This window comes from Ursus maritimus, unplaced genomic scaffold (genome assembly GCF_017311325.1).
Source record: "Ursus maritimus isolate PB19 unplaced genomic scaffold, ASM1731132v1 scaffold_1, whole genome shotgun sequence".
Taxonomy (NCBI): domain Eukaryota; kingdom Metazoa; phylum Chordata; class Mammalia; order Carnivora; family Ursidae; genus Ursus; species Ursus maritimus.
This window is the reverse complement of record NW_024423343.1, coordinates 22,207,860-22,225,224: the sequence shown is the minus strand read 5'-3', so window position 1 is coordinate 22,225,224 and position 17,365 is coordinate 22,207,860. Positions and strand designations below refer to the sequence as shown.

At 34.1% G+C, this 17,365-nt stretch overlaps 1 protein-coding gene across 1 annotated transcript in view; it reads left to right on the top strand.

The window, feature by feature from the left end:
• Positions 1-17,365, top strand: part of VWC2L (von Willebrand factor C domain containing 2 like) — a 152,130-nt gene that overhangs the window by 28,490 nt on the left and 106,275 nt on the right. The window lies entirely within an intron of this gene.

The following is a 17,365-nucleotide window of genomic DNA, read 5'->3' as shown; positions in this document are numbered from 1 at the left end:
TAGCCATGTACCACCAAAAAATAAAGCTACACTTGGTAACAATCTACAAATGCCCCCTCCTGTCAATACCTGCTTGAAAAAGTGGTTCTAGCTCGTAATTAAGCTGAGGTCACTCTAATGCTGAATCCCTGTGCCCTTCCTTGAGTTAGCAAGTGCTTATCTTCCTATATCACCCACCTCTTTTTTTTTTTTGTCCTGAATTTGCCATCATGATAATTCACAGGCTAATATTTTTCTTTTTAGAATTATAATTAGTAAAAAAAAAATTATTTAAAGAAAAAACAAAAGCAGTTCTGGTTGTTTTTATAATGATTTTTGTGTTTTGGTGTCTTCCAAAGGACTTAGGAAGAACACTTATGACATTTTTGCAGACACAGTTTTACTATTTCTGATCATATGAATCCACTGAGTTGAATATTCAACTGCTCACCTGCCTTCTCTTTTTATTCTTATTCCTCTCATCCAACTGACCTGTGTCACAGTGACCACCTTTTCTGACTTAGAAGGTGAAATAAATACCATCCTGAAGTCCTAACCTATCTAATATATGTAAAGATATACAATTTAAGACTTTATATTTTTTAGAGGATTTTGAAGAAACTGGAAAAGATACGGGGAAGAACAATAAGATGATTTAATGGTTGAAAAATAGGACCTATGAGGACAGACTCAAGGAGTTAGCATAATTTGTCCTGGAGAAGAGAAGGCTCAAGGGAGACCTAACTGTCATAAAGTGTATGAATGGTTAGTCTAAAGTGGAAGAGGACCTGTTATTTTTCATTTTCTCCAAGGACAGAAGGAAGAAAAAATCAGCTACCTAATCAATCTTTAAAAATAGGATTGACAAGTCTTTGACTGAAGACTGCTTTTTTTCTAGAAGCAACTGTCTAAACAGGTCCTTGAGGATCCTCTCTTCCCTAAGTGTCCCTGGTTGGCTTTGTTTCACACTTATGGTAAACAAAATAATGCTTATAGTTAAGAACTCTCATCTGGACATATTTAGAACACTCATAGAATGAAAGCATACTAGACCATATATTTAAAACACAGGATTTAACGCATGTACTACCACATCCTCCTAGCGACCCCACACCAAAGCCTATAATACATCCAGGGTTAATGTCTATGTCAAATGTCAAATCAGCCACTACCAACTAATACCTTTAATTTGATGTCACCCAAGATTATTCGACTTCTCTCCATGTGCCAGAGTAAAAATTTATCTTCAAATGAAACCCTCTTCGTATAAAAAGATCATATAATGAATGGACTTTAATTGTTCAATTAATTAGTCACCCATTATATTCCCAAAAAACATGTTAAGAGAACAAGATTAGTTAAGTTTTCCAGAATCTTGTTCATGATGCACTGCAGTGGTGTTCCTTTTTGCCATGTCCAAGCAAACTTTCTTCTTTTTTTAATAAGGGAAATGAACCTGAATTAGACTTAGTAGGAAGACAAACTCTGTAACATTATGACATATTATCTTTTATTTATATGATACTAATTAGTCACTTGTGCCCCAAAACTGAAGTATAATCATTGTCAAAGAAAAGCACATTAAGGATGACTGAAGAATCCTTATGACCACCAATGATACTGATACTTTTACTGAGAGAACAGACTGAGCCACATCTTGCTTGCGCTCATTCTAAGCTTAGCCCAGAAAACAGAAACAGATGACCCAAGTGTGGAAAAGCAGGGATGGGGGGGAGGGGAGGTTGATGTTTATTATGACAGAATACAACTGGAACAATTTCTTAAATTTCCAACACATGGTAAGCCTTTTTCATTCTATATGACAAGATTCATTTGCCTATTACAGTGTAAACTCTTAAAGTATGCCACTGATTTCTTAGATTAAAAAAAAGATAAAAATCTACCCTATGGATTCAAGGTGCAGGCAATAAATCTTAATTTGTAAACAGCCCTATAACATTTTCTACATTTCTTAAATCTTCATAAATGTTGAACATTCCTAGTTTGCATAAATGCTGATTATCTTGGCTGCCAAATACTTTGCTTTTGCATACTAACATCAATTTCTCTGCCTTCCTGAATTATAACTTGCCAGGAGCAAGAAGTTTTAAAGATAAAAAACAAAAGTTTAAAATATTAGAATCTACCACACCTGACCTTAAAACTCAATATTCAGCTAATATAAAAATCTTCATTCTCAGATTTCTTAAGCACAAACAAAACAAGAAACATTCAGGGACAATGTGAATGGGTACAGACAAAATAAGAGGAGAAAGAGGAAGGTACTTTTTTATTTGGTGAGGACTGGGGGAATTGACAAAGGAATTTACTGTTTTTTAAAATATTATTAGCATTTGCTTCTCCCTCCTCCATATCTCTGCAAAAGCGAGCAATCCAAATGCTTTCCTGAAAAATGTGACATTTCCTGACTGCCCATCTTTCCCCAAGGTTGTGTTACCTTGACCTCTTTTAGCGCTAGTCCTTTCTATATTAATTAATGAGTATTCATTATGGTTTTCTGTCTTTATAGTATAAAAAAGTAAAGTAGCACAGCATTTGCTTTAAAAAAATTCTATTTTGGAGCATCATAGAACGATTTAGAATATTTGGTAAATGAAAATACGTTTTATTGATAAAATATTTGTTCACTGGAGCACCCAAATTTTACATTTGATCAGCCAGCATGTCAGTGAGTTCCATGTTTTCACTGGGCTATACAGTTAGTCATTATTAACAGTTCCGAAGGAAAAGTCACTTTGTGAAAAACTGGAATAGACAGGAAGCACCCACCAAATCCTCCATACACACTAAGTGAGAAGTTTCCATATCCTTTCTAGCTAAACTGAAGGCCCGACATTTAATTCCTTTTCCCTTATTCTCTTCTAGTTTCATGGTGATAGAAATAAGGCAGGAAACAGACTAGGCAAAAGAGAAAACAGAAAGGAAGAAGACAATGGAGGCGACAGGAAGTGCACAAATAAGGGAGAGAGGGGACTTTGGAGGCATCCACTAACTTTAGAGGTGCCTGGGAGCAAACGTGTGACACACGTAATTGTTAATATCTCTAATATACAGTGAGCTCCTTGAAATAAAGAGAGAAAAACGACTCTATGGGGAAGGAAATGGGCAAAGAGTATATAAAGGAAATTCACAGAAGAAAACCAAATGTCTAATACATATCTAAAAACATGATCAACCTCACAAGGACCAGGGACATAAAAATTATAAAAAGGAGATACCAAGATTGTATTGATAATAACTTGGAATTCATAATACACCAAATCAGCAAAGATATTTAAAAAGGGGGTGAGAAAATGTGAAAACAACTCTCAAGAAGGTACTTCCTATCAAAAGTTTCGGGAAACTTGAAGTCAGCAATCCCTCCTCCTATACTTTCCCCACATTCAGGTGCTGCATTTTTACTGCACTTTAAGAGCAAAATGGTGAGAGAAAAACCAAAGAGTCCTTCAATGGGCTAATGAAATAGATTGCAGCCTTTAAGAAGACCCTCCTGGGGTCTTTTTACCACTATATAAAATAAGCAGGGAATGTATAGTAGACCATATTTTATGAATATACTAATGAATATACTATGTGTGTTACATACAATACATACTAATATGAATATACTAATGTATGTTATATATAATACATACATTTTAAGTGATATATATTTAAAACATTTTTAATTAATATACAATTTTAAGTAGATATTAAAATTTGTATGTATATAGGAAAATAACTAAGTAGATACACAGTAGAACAGTAGTAATGATTCAATGCTTGCTTTCAGGGAAAAGTGAGAAGGTAAAGTGGGGGAAGACAAGAGCCAATCTCTTTAAAACATTAAACATTTACAGACTGATCATAATAAAAACAGAAAAGCATACAAACAGCTCACAAAATATAAATGTTCGAAAAATATAAAAAATTATTCAGCTTAATAAATCAGATTTTTAGAAAAATTTTAAACCCTTTTTTTTTTGGTATGAGGCATAAGGAAAGTTCTGGAAGACTACATGCCAAATTTTTAACAGTGATTCAATGATCAGAATAGTAACTAAAAATAAAAGTGCAAAGGTAGAAGCAAAAAACTTTTGATGTTTTATTTCATAAGCCTCTTTACTGAATGAATTTTCAAGAAAACGATTTTCATAATTTAAAAGGTTGTATCAAACCATTAAACAAACGATAATTCTAATGTTAATTAAACTCTTCCAGAGGAAAGACAAGAACAAAATTTTCTTTTCTTTTTTTTCCGAGTATCATACTGATACAAACTAAAGAAACTAAGAAAATAGTAAGTGAAGGGTGACTTGACTTGTAATTAGTAATAGGGAACTAATAAGATACAAAATCCCCAACCTAAAACTCTAAGGTTGTGGATTTTACAAAGAGAATGGAGTTCATGTATTGTATAGTACATTACATGGCCAGTGGGTCTAGGGCAGCATTCTTCAATCACATGGACATTTCTACAACAAGACACATAATAATCATACTGAGACTGAATAAATAGAGAGTCTCACACTGTCTCAAATCAGGTTTTAATACCAACTGAGTTTTGGTATGAAATTTATGGAAAAAATTGGGTTTTCAGAGACTGTGGGAATGGGATTGCACATTTGTGTTAGCAAAAAGAATCTACAAGAGGAGTAAAATAATTAAGCATCCTGACCAAGTGGAGATTACAAAGAAAGTTCAATATTAGGAAATACATTAATATAACTTATTCTATTTCCAAACTGGAGAGAAAGATCACACTATTTCCACATATAAAGATATTAGACACAAATCAGCAAAAACTATTAACAAAAACTCTTGATAAAATAAGACCAAGTGGATAATTTCTGCATGATAAAATATACCTACCTCAGTCCAAAGAGACAGAATTGTGTTTACGAGGTAAACACTAAAGGCATTCTCAATAAAGTCAGGAAAAAGACAAGGATGCCCACTATTATTTAAAGTTTCAGATAGAGAGTAGCTACGAATGAGCTAATATAATTAGAAAAGAAAGAATTTGGAAGAAAAAAATTGGGAAGGAGGAGATACAACTGTTACTATTTGCATGTGATATGATTGTATACTTGATAAAACCAAGAAAACTGAAAACTACTATAAGGACAATTTAGTAAGATAGCAGGGTACAAAATGAATATACAGCTCTCTCTCTACACATGCACACACAAACACACACACATGAAATATATGTACTACTAAAATTGAATTGTGGTGCTGGTATACGATGCTGAGATATCAACAAAATGTAATAAAGAGTTCATAGACCTAGCAACACATGAAAATTTGGTTAACGACAGATAAAGTAGTATTTCAAATCAATGGGAAAAAGATGATTTGTAAAAGAAATGGTGTTAGAACAACTGGATAGTTGCCTGAAAGAAATGATTTTAAACTTCTACCTTATCTCTTAACTCCAGAAAATTTTCAATTCAACAAAGATTTAAATATAAACTTATTTCCCAAAACAGTACAAGAAGAGAATCTGTTCAATCTGATTTGTAATCTTGAAGTGGCTATAATTAATAAACAAATAAAAATCTCCACATAGCAAAACAAAACCAAAACACCACTATAAAAAAATTAAAAATCTTAATTATAAATTATAATCTTATATCCAAAGGGTTAATCTCACTCATACATAAAGATCTCTTAGAAATTGGTAGGAAAAAAAGACCAACAATTCTATTTTAAAAATGGGCAAAGAATTTCAAAAGTCATTCCACAAAAAATGAAATAAAAAAGTTTCTAAAACATGAAAAATTGCTCAAACCAATTTTAGAAAAAAATGCAAATGAAAATTTGATAGCTTTTTAAAATTTACACATAGGAACAAATCCTAAAATTTAATAATTCACTTTATTGTTAATACTGTAAAACAGGCAAATTCTATTGTTGGTGGAATAAATTGGCACATCCCCATGGAAGAAAACTTGACAATATGTATCAAAATTACAGTATATGTATCTTTTACTCGGCAATTCTATTTCTATTTATAGAAATTTGAAATGGCAAATGAGCAAGCAGTGTTACTCATTTCCCACGTTGTATTTCAAGTTTTATAATAATAAAAAAAGATTAGAAAATTTGTAGAAATAACTATAGATTAAATTTTCTTTTAACATGCTATTAGTTGACAAAAAAAGAACTTGTTTCTTCCTTTAAATACTCATTGAGGTACTTGTACTGGATTACTATTTAATTAGCTTCCATTTTACCTTTCATTTATTTTTTCATCGCCTTTAATACATTTTTAAACTTTAATTTCACATGGTTCAAAATTGTGAAAATAAATCTATTTCGCATCCAGAGATTATGTTATTCTTTAAAGAAAAAAACATTAAAATAAATAACTATGAATATTTGGCCGATATATATGCATACAGTTTAAAAATCACAAAAACTTACCAAGAACTACTCAAAAAATAATAAGGAAATATGCCAAATTTCTAAATGTGAAAAGTCAAATTTGTTAGGTTGTTATTTCTCTAATGATAAATTAAATGGAAATCTTCTCAAATTATTTTACACGATGTAATTTCTTTTGTAAGTTGACAAAACTTGAAAAATTTAAGTACATGAAAAAGAATGTACTTGGTAAGGTTGGGCAATTCAATCTACCAGATATATTAAACCAGCGTATAAAGATAAAATAATCTTAAACAGTATAATAATGGAATAAAAACAAACAGATAAATAGATTAGAAAATTAGAAATTAGCCCACAATTTAGTATATAGTTAAGGTGACACCCAAGTATCTGGAGAAAGAATGTATTATTCTAAAAATATATTATAAAGGTGAATCATTTTAAGTGAAATTACATTCCTGTCCCACCCATTATATAAGTTTCAGCTGGATTAAAGATCTAAATGTAAAAAATATATATATATATGATATCATAAAGGAATTTTTAGAATACTGTAAACATTAACTTATTCTCAGGATAGGAATGGTCTTCCTAAACATAAAAACAAAACAAAAAAAAATCTATAACAGGAAAGATTTAAATGCAAATTAAGTAACACAATTGTATCCATAAATTTCTTCATAAATTAAAAGATAATGTCCAGTTAGGGGAAGGTAAAATGCAACAGGTATTCCCGTGTGTTACTGGTAAGAGTGTAAACTGATATATCCTCCCTGAAGGGCAACAAAAGTGTTCAGGGCTTTGATCCATCAATGTCACATTTAGAAAGTGATCAAAAAGAAATAATCAGGTAAGCATATAAAGATGTATATAGAGAGATATTACACAGTCATTTATAGTAGCATAATTTGGAAAACCTGAAACCTAAATATTCAACAATAAAGTGGTTGTTTAAAATACCATAGACTGCTAAGAAAATAATATTATAGAAAAAAAATTAAGGACATTCCCCACAGACACAAAGCACATGTTCAGAGTATATTATTAAATTAAACTATGGGCCAGAAGTCAATGCAAATATGTCCCTATTTTTGTTATATGAAAATATATCATACGTATAGAAAAAGAGAGAAATACTTCAAAATGTTAATGGTACTTAACTCTGTAGAGTAGGATAATAGAGGATTTCTACTTTCTTCCCTTTGCTAACCTATACTGTTGTGTGTTTTTTTTTTACATCTCCTACAACGAACACCTATTATCCCTGTGATTTATGATTACAGTTTAAAACAGAAAATAGACAAATTCTTTAAAAAGATCATGTACAATCCTTTCTCACTGTTTTTATACTTTGATAATAATTGATGATGTGTCACTTATTAGAAATGGCACTGTGATTCCTTGTTAGAAATTTGTACTCCATCAATTAACTAATAATTCTACCATTTGTCTTTCAACTCTTCAACTATAAGATTCTTTATAAAGCATTTAGAAAACCTCATCACCCATTTTATGCACCTATTGGGGCAATTGCTAAAATATTCACTTAATTATTAGGGCAATTGCTAAAATATTCCATGAATCACAAAATCAGCCTTTTAAGTCTGTAAGTTGGATACAAGTCTTTCACCTTAATTTGATATTTTCTCACTTCCTCTTATGTAGACAATTAGTAACAGGTGAAACATACATAAAACGAACACATGGAAGGTGAAAATTTTTCTGGCAATGGCACATATCCATTTGCTATAGAGCCCCTGAAATAGTTCATGATGAAAGAACATCCTATGAAAGGCAGTGTTAAAGTCTGCATTTCATTGACTCCATAACTGAAGGTCAGAATTATCATATTGGTATAAAGTAGATGTCAAAACATAGTAATTATAAGTAGCTATTTTAATGAGCCACAAACAATAATTTCCTATTGCTTTCATAAAGATTCCTCCAAAATATGAAGGGAAATATTTATATTTACGTTGTCTTAAACTAACAGGATTCCCTCTTAATTCATCAGCAAATTAGATTTCAGAAACATCATTTTACAATGTTGACACAATGAAAATTAATGCCACATCTATTTCCTGCTAATCACATCTCTTCTTTAATTATCAGGGATACCCAGCCCTTCAGAAAATGAAGGAAGGCAGGCCAACTCATTCAGAAACATGAACTTTTTCTCTGTGTTTCCTCCTCATCATATAGGAAACGCTTAGGGACTATGTTTTCCCTAAACATTTGGAATGTTGAGTCTGGTCATCCCACAAAGCACACACTTGCTCCTTTGAAAACAGAGTGGCATGCACTCCTTGAAGTGTCATGGGTATTGCTCAGCACACCAGCCCACGGGGGGCCTAAGAGACTGCAGGAAGGGTAATGAACACACACGCACTGAATGTCTTGTTCCTAAACATTCATATAACCTCAAAGATAATCTGGCTCAAAAATAGTAGTTTGGCAGACTGCTGAATATATCTTCCAGAACTGACTGTGCATTTCTATTCTTAACCCCACCTTCTCTCTTATTCTTGAGCCTCTCTTCAATTATGTTTCTATAGAATATTGCTGACTTCTAGGATTGTATGTAGTAATCTCTAATTAAGATACCTCTATGAACCAGGGATAACAGTAAAAGGGCAATTGGGATCACTGACGGGTTCCATGGGAGTTGGATTTGATTCTAGAAGTTATTAAGTGGGGGTAAGGTCTAGCAGGGAAGCCAAGGCATTTAGTCTTGCCAAGATTCATGAACTCCTAGAAATAATCTTATCTATGGAAGGCTTACGTCATTGGCCATGGGAGATCTTCACTGAGCATACAGTACAACTGCTCATCTCAGGGGTGTGGAGCCAACAGTCCACAATGACCTCTGAGCTCTTCCTCATACGGCCTACCTATCCACACAGTTCTGAGAGGCATTCAGAGGGACCAATGGGTCACTGTTGACCAGGAAGGCACAAATTAAAGTGCAGAATCTTGCTTCCTCCAAGCCTCCTCTCTGATACAGACACATTATGAAGTTGTCCTTCTTCCTCTCATGTCTGCATTGGCAGGTAGAAGCTCGGGCTTTTCAGAGAGGCCCAGAGCAAGCTGTGTCCCACCACCCCACCACCTTCCCACCTCCTAATTAGTGTCAGTGTTTCACAGTCAGATAAAAATAAAACAAGGTTGCAATTTAAATAGTATTTCTTGACCTTTGAATTTGAATGTTTTCAGAAGCACTTGGGCAGGATGAACGTGGCGGACCTCTGGGAAGGTTGGACTCTCTCAGAAGTTTCAGAGGCCTGGAACAAGAGTCTCTGACAGACTTATCCCTGAGGCCCAGATTCCCTTTTTTACAGAAAGACCAAACCTCCTGGGCTTTGTACAACCCTTGTCATTAGTAAAGAAGAGACCCAGAATCCTGGGGTGCTCGTCTCCCAGACTCTCTTCCTGTATGGTTCTGGGAGCTGTAAGGTAACACCCAAACCACCCCTTTCCGTTGCTTTTTCATTCTCCGTCACACCTATCATCATCCGCATGGTATATATCTTGCTTATTTAGTTGCTTGACCCCACCTCCTCAACAAGTAATGATTTTGTTTTGTTTGCTGTTGTATCCCCACTACCTACGTGTGGTAGGTACACATATATGTTCTTAAATAAATAACCCCCCATATTGTGCCTTTGGAAGAGCTAAAATTAAATAAGAAATTTGATTCTTTGAGTTATTTTAAACTCAGTTACTTTTGAAAAGTATTAGTCTTCTATTTCATAGTTTTCCTGTGGAGAGTCTAGGATGCTTTGCATAATGGGAAGGAAGGTGCTTCTCAGCAGATATCTTTCCTAATTTAAATTTGCTTTAGTTTACCACCAAGATGAGTGGTACATATATTGATGAGAGGCACATTGACGTGCTCTAACAGAGACAGGCTGATTGCCAGGGGAAACTGAGTCCAGTTTGCTATTTTACTGTTTTATGGTCTTGCCCTGGATACCTAACGCTTCTTTTTCTTAAGAACTGGCCATATGTAACAAATGGGTCACTTTAATGCAAAATTAATGTAACATTTTAGCCAATATTATCCTTAATGATATGTTTTATCTAACAATAGGGATCGGACTTTTTAACAATTAAAGAAGCCATGAGCGTTGATCGAATATGTGATTTGTCAGTATTTGGTAAAAACTCCTGCCCTTAATGTGAAGACATGAAACAAATTCAGAAAATGTGACTTGATCTAGGGGCAGAGGGAAAAAACCTGATTGCAGGTGATAATATTTAATTCTAGGAATCAGACTGTGCAACAGGAAAAGAAATCAGAAATAGGGCTTAAACAGGGAGAAAGGAAACTTGCTAACCAATGTCTTTTGCAGCATATAGCGACTGGCAGACTCTCCAAGGTTCGCTGTGGCTGAGGCAGGAAGCCCTTGCAGGAAGACCTCTGATATTTAAATGTAGCTCGGAGCTGCTTCAAATCAATCTATCGGAAATGTTAAACCTCCTTTGAAACATATTTATGGTTGGATGCCCCTCAATTGAGAAATGGGAAGTTCCTGCATGCATACTTATTTTGCTTACACGAGCTTCCTTTGTACAAGGTGAAGGCACAGAGCAGCCGTAAACGCTGCTGCTCGTCAGGGCAGATAACCAGCCAACCCTGAGTCCTCCCTTCCTTTCACCCATCACTTTTATGTGTTCTGCAGAAAGGTCCATAAAGCAACACACCTGTCTTCTGGAAGGCTAAGCTTAGTTTCCAACATCATTAAATCAAAACAGTCGGCAGTGTTGTATCCAAATCTTGAAAGCCTGCCTCACGCCCAACTTTCTGTGTTAGGATTTTAATAAGAGCAAGATGTAGGCACTAGGCCTGATGTCACGTGATTAAGGTGTGGCGTTCTGGGTGTTGGCTTGCTTTGACCCATCTGCTTTGATTTGATTCGATGGTTTCTTTAAGAGTGGGGGCAGATGAGAATGAAAACAACGCAGGAGGAGAGCTGCAGTATAGAGGAGAGCACGCAAGCCTTTCAAGCCAGAATTCCTGCAGGTTGATGGCAAAAAAAACTTAATTGGATTCTGTTTTAGCCCCCAGTAAATGCAGTAGTTAGGTCCCTGAGCTTAGTGAAGCAATCAGCCCCCGATGCAATGGCATCTGAAATGTATCCCCCTTCCAGGCTGCCAAAGTACATGTCCACATACACACACACATTCATAAACACTTCCATGCTCACGAGTTCTTTCATTTCTAAAATTGATGTCACAAAAAATTTGAGGAAAATAGCTGGGAGAAACACCGGGTATTAATGACACCAATTAAGCTACATGTGTTTTCTTAGGCTTATCAGATGACTAAGTCATCAAACACAGGCGTAATGAGTTTAAATGTGGGGAAGGGTAAAGCTGGGATAACAGGGAGACAGTAGGAAGATACTGGACCAGAGAGAGAATGCCTGGGTGCCTGATGGATTCATGAGGCAACAATGAGTCCTAAGACACTGAAATAGAAAGAGATGTCTGCTGATGGCACAAGCTGAGGGGAGTACTTGTCTTTTTTCATATATTCTCTCAATGAGCCGTCTAATAATAATTCATCTACTAAGAGTAATGCTAGCTTTTATTAAATCCTCATGCATTCTAGGTGCTTTGCAGATATTAACACATTTCATCTTTACAATAATCCTATGAAAAGGTAACAATAATAATTGCTAACTTGCAAGGGAGCAAACTGAGACTAAAGTAAACAAATTACCCTCAGACCCGCAGCTGGGATTTGAACCCTGTTCCATCTAATGTTTAAGCAGTAGTTCTCAAAATAGCACCCCCCCGCCCCCCTCCCCTGGGCCAATGACATCACTATTATCTGGGAACTAGTTAGAAATGCAAATTTCTGAACCCATCCCCAAACTAGGAGTCAGAAATTCTGGGAGTGGGACCTGGTATTCTGTATCTAAACAAGCCTCCTAGGTGATTCTGAACCTCAAAGCCTGAGACCCATTTATATCTTCTCAGGTGTCTGATAGGGAGTGTGTTCTCTTTCAAATGAAGGACGGGTGGGAGGAAGATAAAAGCTGAAATAATTACCAGCCATGTCATCTGAGATAATGTTACACCAGGACAAGAACTACAACAAGGCTGAATAGGAAGGGTCAGAACACAAAATACCCTGTAGTTAAAGCAAGGGCACGTAGGCTGGCAAGGACCTAGGAATGGTAAATCCCAATATGGGCCAAGACAGGTACCCCAGGGATTAGAAATTATACAGGTGGGAGATACCAGGGAGATGATATTCGGGTTAAGCTGTCAAGAATGATCAAACCTAAAAGTATTTAATTACAAAGCCATGGTCATTGAAAGCTAAATTCAAATGATTTTTAAAGGCAGCAAAAATCACTAGAGAAGGCACAATAAGGAAAGGAAAAGTAATGTGACATGAACACAACTACTGATAATTTATTCTTCATTCATCATGTTTGCTTTTATTGATCTATATGAAGCAGCGATTGTTTCAACTGAATTATTCTTTCTGTAGTTAGGTCATGAAAACTATTAACATTTTATAAGCCATAATTATATTTGACTATTTTCATCTTTTTAAACAGGTTTATTGAGGTCTAATTGACATGAAATGAACTGTACAGTTTTACAGTGTACAGTTTGCTGTTTTGACGTATGCATATCTGTGAAACCATTACTGTAGTTGAGAAAGTGCCCATGTCTATCACTCCCACAACTTTCCTAGTGCCCCTCTGTCCTTCTGTCCAGCCCCTCTCTGTCTCACCCCATCCCAAGCCACCTCTGTTCTGGTTTCAGTCATTATACATAAATTTGCATTTCTTAGATTTCGTATAAATGGAATAATTCAGTATGTACTTTCCTTTGCTTGAATTCTTTCATTCAGCATGATTATTCTGAAATTCATCCATGTCATAGCATTTATCAATAGTTTATTCCTTTTTTATTGTGGAAAAGTACTCCATGACATAGCTATACCACGGTATTACCTAACCATTCACTTCTTGATGAACATTTGGGTTGTTTCCAGTGTTTGACTATTACAAATAAAACTATAAGCATCCTCACACAAGTTTTTGTATAGATATGTACTTTATTTTCTATTGCTAAAAGACCTATATGTAGACTGCTAGGTGCATAGGTAGGTACATATTTCACTTTTTTTTTTAAATGTCAAACTTTCAAAGTGGCTGTACTATTTCAAATTCCCATCAAAAACACATGAGAATGCCAGTTGCTCAGCACCAGTTCTTGGGTTCATTGGTCCTGTTTAATTTTAGCTATTCTAATAAAAGTGTATTATTATTTCATTATGGTGTTAAATTGCATTTTCCTAATGACTATCAACCTAATGTTGAACATCTTTTCATATGCTAATTTCCATCTGTATATTTAGAGGGATATCTGCTTAAATCACTTGCACATTTTCTTTTTTTTTAAATTGGGTTGTTTGTTTCGTATTATTAAGTTTGGAGAGTTTTGTATATATTCTAGAGGCAAGCCCTTTATTGAATATACGCTTTGCAAATATTTTCTCCCAGTCTGTGCTGTATCTTTTCATTCCCTAAACAGTGTCATTTGAGGAGAGCAAGTTTTTGATGATGATGAAGTCCAATTTACTGATGTATTCTTTCATGAAATGTGCTTTTGGTGTTGTAACTAAAAAACCTTGGCCTTGCAAAGTCAAAAACATTTTTCCTATGTTTTCTTCAAGATATGTTTTAGTTTTAGATTTTTATAATTAGGTCTGTGATTCATTTTGTGGATATGATGCAAGGAATTGATTGAAGGTTTGTTTTGGTTTTGTTTTAATATGTATATCTAGTTGTTTTATTTTTTCATTTTTTGGGGGGGTCAGGTAAGGAGAGGCAGAGGGAGAGAGAATCTTAAGCAGGGTCCATGCCAGTGCAGGGCTTGATCTCACAAACCTGAGATCATGATGTGAGCCGAAATCAAGAGTCGAATGCTTAAGCAACTGGGCCACCCAGGTGCCCCTATCCAGTTGTTTTAGCACCCTTTATTGAAAAGTCTATTCTTTCTCCACTGAATTTTGTTTGTACCTTTGCTAAAAATCAGTTGTCCAAATATACCTATATACATTTTCATGTATTTCTGAACTCTCCATTTCGTTCCACTGAAGTTATTTTGGCTATTCTAGGTCCTTTGCATTTCTAACTGAATTTTAGAATCAATATATCAGTTTCTACCCAAAAAAAGTCTATTTTGATTAGCATTGAATTGAATGTATACATTAATTTGAGGAGCACTGACAACATTGAGTCTCTTGATTCATGAACATAGTATGTCTCTCTGCTTGCTTAGTTCTTTAATTTCTCTCAGCACTGTTTTGTAGTTTTTAGTCCACAGGACTTTGACATCTTTGATCAGTTTTATTCCAAAGCTTCTTTCTCTTTTTAAAATATTAATGTAGTGTGCATTTTTTTAATTCCAATTATTTGGTGCTGGCATATGGAAATAAAATTGATATTTGTACATTAGTCTTAGATCCTGAAACATTGCTAAACTCAATTATTAGATCTTGTTGCTTTTTGGAGGGAGGGGGACATTCCACTGGACTTTGTATATAGATAATTATTTTTACCTGTAAATATAGTTCTGTATCTTCTTTACATTTGGATGTTTCTTAATTCTCTTTCTTATCTTATTGTACTTGCTAGAACATCTCATACAATGTTGAAAAGAAGTGCCAAAATCATACAGTCTTGTGCTTTTTGGATGTGAAAGGGAAATCATTTGGTCTTTCCCGACTGCTTATGATTTTAACTGTAGGTTTTTCATAAATGCCCATATCAGGCTGAGAAAGTCCCATTCTACTCCTTTGCCAAGAGATTTTATCAGGAATAGAGATTGGGTTTTGTTAAAGGCTTTTTCAATATCTATTAAGATGATCATATACTTTTCTCTTTATAGTTTTAGTATAATTTATAGTATACTGAAGTACATTGATTTTCAAACACTAAGACAACTGCATTCCTAAGATAAACTACATTTGGTCATGCTTTTACATAGAGTTGAATTTGATTTGCTAAAGTGATGGGGTTTTTTAAATATAAGTTTATGAGGTGTATTGGCATTCAAAGATTTTTTTTTTTTTTTTTTTTTTTTTTTTTTTTTTTTTTTTTTTTTGGTAATGTGTTCGTTAGGTTTGGGTATTAAGATACTGCTGACCACATAGAAGAAGAAAAACATTCCCCCTTTCTCAATTTTCTGGAAGAGCCTGTGCAGAATTAGTATTAATTTTCCCTTATATGTTTGGCAGAATTCACCAATGGCTTATGAAGTTATCCGAGCTGGTTATCTCTGTGGAAATGTTTTTAAAACAAATTCAATTTATTTAATAGACATAGGGTTATTTGGGTTATTGCATCTTGAGTTAGTATTGGAAATTTAATTTTTCAAGGCATCACAACATTTCCTCTAAGCTGCTGAATTTCTAATCATAAAGTTGTTAATATTGCCTTACTATCTTTTTAATATCTTCAAATTCTGTAGTTATTTCATCTTGTTCCTGATATTGGTAATTTCTCCTTTCCATGGTTGTTTTTTCCTAATTCATCTGGTGAGAAGTTCATTTTTAGTTTCTCAAATAATGAATTTTTGGATTTATTAATCTTGGCTACTCCTTTTTGTTTTCTATGTCATTGATGTCTGCTCTAGTCTCTCGTGTTTCCTTTCTTCTACTTACTTTGGGTTTACTTGCTCGTCGTTTTATAGTTTCTTAAGGTACAATACGGTGTAATCAATTGGAGAGCTTTCTTTTTTTTTTTTTTAAATATTTTTTTATTATATTATGTTAGTCACCATACAGTACATCCTTGGTTTTTGATGTAAAGTCCGATGGTCCATTAGTTGCGTATAACACCCAGTCTCCTTTTCTAATACAGGTGTTTTCTATAAACAGCCTATGTTCTACTTTAGCATCATCTGCCAATTTGATACGCTTGTATATTCACTAAATTGAAAACACTTCCTATTTCCTTTCTGATCTCTTCTTGAACCATGAGTTAGAGTATGCTAGCTTCCATACATTGGATATTTTCGAGATATCTGTCACTGATTTCAGATTTAATTCCACAAAGGTGAAAGAACATACATACTTCTATTACTTGAAATTTTTTTGGATTTATTGAGATTCATTTTGTGGCCAAGAATGTGTCTTATCTTGATAAATATCCCATGTGTACCTGTAAAGAATGTATATTCTGCAGCCTTTGAGTATGGTATTCTGTAACTGCTAATTACGCAATATGATTGATAGTGTTAAGTGTTTCATATCCTTACTGACATTCTGCATACTCTATCAATTATGATGATTCTTGGATTTGTGTATTTCTTCTAGCAGTTCTATTATTTCACGTACTTCAAAACTCTTATTATATGCATCAATTTAGGATTCATTAGGACTTCTTTATAAATTGACTCCTTTACACTTATTAAATGACATTCTGCATCCCTTATATTATTTGCTCAGTAACCTTATTTTGGCATTAATATATCCAATCCAGCTTTTTTGTTGTTGTTGTTGTTGTTAGTGTTAGTATGCCGTATCTTTTCCCATTGTTCTACTTTTATCTATTTGTGTTTATATATTTGAGTCTTTTTTCATCAAGCAGAATAGACTTGGGTGTTGCTTTTTAATCTCTGCCTTCGAACTGGGGTATTTAAATCATTTATATTTGACTATTGATATATGGTTATGTTTAAATCTATCATATTTTTTCTAATAATCCCTTTTCTTCTTCCCATTTCTTCTTTCTCTTTCCATCTTCTGCCTTTTTAAGATTTTATGATTGTATTTTATCTTTTGTTGGCTGTTTAAACTACAATTATTTTGTTGTTTTATTGGTTTCTTTGGGCTTGTAGTATATATCTTTAACTTATCACACTTAACACTCATGTAATATTAGATCACTTCGTGTATGGTATAATAATCTTAAGAATGTACACTTGAATTTAAACCCTCCTGACCTTTGTAAGATTGTGGCCG